Here is a 1,971-nt window from a genome sequence, read left to right on the forward strand (position 1 = left end):
AAATTTACTAATATATCTATATATAAAAATTACTTAATTAGGAAATATAATAGTAGCTATAAGTTCTTATAGAATATAGAATAAGCGCTAAGTAGCCCTAGGTTCTTATAGAATATAGAATAAGCGCTAAGTAGCCCTAGACTCCCTAGGCTCCTATAGTAAATTAAGTTACGCTAGGCTACGGTCCAAAATACCGATATAACTATTAATCGCTATAATAATATCGTTAAAGAACTAGAGGAAAGAGGCCTCCTTCTACTTACTAATCTATAAACTAGTGAAAAGGAACTTAATTTAACTTAGGTAAGTACTATAGATAAGGTTACTAGTAGGTTTCTTCTAAAGGTTCTTTAAGTTCTTATATTAATTCGTATATTAACGTTTATACTACTTAGAGGGCGCTCTAGATCTACGCGTCGTATTTCCCTATAACGTTCGTAGAATAATAAGGATATAAATAGCGTTATACGCTAATAATAATTAACTTAAGGAAGCTATACTCCCTAGTCTAGCCGAGTTCTAGTAAGATTATAATAAAGCGTAGTTCGAAGAATATAATTTCGGTCTAGTAAAGCTTAATTTCGTTATTATTACTACTTACGAATATACTATCGAGGCGCTTAATATTCTTAACGCTATTCCTAATAGAGCTAATTAGCTATTTTTACTATCTAGAAATATTATTATCTTTATCGTAGAAGAACTCTAGAGAGAATACGAAGGGTCTTAGGAAGATTTTTATCTTTCTACTACGACTAAGAAGTCTACTAAGACTATAATAAATATTAGGGTATTAGTAAATTAGATTATATAGGCTTCTAGGGAGAGGAATAGTTTAGTCTCTACTTATAGTACTATATCTATTAATAAGATTATAGAGCGAGCGTCTATAGACTAGGAATTTAAGGAGGCTCTCTTAAATCGACTTCTTTAATTATCTTAAGTCTATAGAGATACGAAACTTTACTTAGGATAGCTTAAAGTTATAAGATTCCCTAGCGCCTAGCTATTAGAGCTTACTATAATTAGTAGTATATAGAAGATTATAATCTAATTTTATCCTCGTTCCGAATTATCCTAGGCTATTTTCTAGATTTTAGTTTAACTTTAAAGTAATTTCTATTAGTTTAGGAGCTTAGGATAGCCTTATAGTTTAAGAGTATAGGAAGTTACTATACCTAGATAGTTACGTTACCTTATAATTTAATATATAAGAATCTCGGACGTCTTATAATTATTCTTATAATTAAGTATTCTTATTAGCTTATTAATTCTAGAAGTATAATCCTCTTCTACTAATACTTATAGATACTATACTACTTCCTCTTTATAAAGATACTTAGCTTCTTCCTAATATAGAAACCCTTAAAAGATAGGATAGAGCTATCTATCGAGAGCTTATAAAGTATCCTACTAAGCTACGATAGAAGGGCCTTCGAGATCTATTTTAAAGTAGTATAGATTACTTTATTCTATAGAAGTAAGAGTATAGTAAAATATTTAAGGAGTAGTAGGAAACTACTACTTAGCTACGCGAATATTTAAACTAAGTAATATACTAGTCTTCTATAATAAGATAATTACGATTATAAAGTCGACAAGTATTAGGAAAACGCTTAGACTATTAGCTTTCCTATCGATAATACGCTCGCGAGTCCGATAGTATACTATTCGTTAAGTATACTTATTATCGATATATTCTACGACATCCTATACCGAATAATATTAGGATTAAGTACTTAACTTCTTATCTATAAAGTAAACGTTATAAGATATAGCGAAGTAAAGGCGGCTAGTTACTTAAGAAGATTTTCTCTAAGAAGAAGGTATTTAAATATATTTTTCTTAGATATTTCTTACTAAGATACTTATATTTATACCTACTAGGGCGAGTTCTACCTTATATAGAAGATTACTATATTTAACTAGGAAGAGTTCTATAATTAGATACTCCGCGTTATTATAGCTTTA

This window comes from Exophiala aquamarina, assembly GCF_000709125.1.
Source record: "Exophiala aquamarina CBS 119918 chromosome Unknown aczIA-supercont1.40, whole genome shotgun sequence".
NCBI classification, from domain to species: domain Eukaryota; kingdom Fungi; phylum Ascomycota; class Eurotiomycetes; order Chaetothyriales; family Herpotrichiellaceae; genus Exophiala; species Exophiala aquamarina.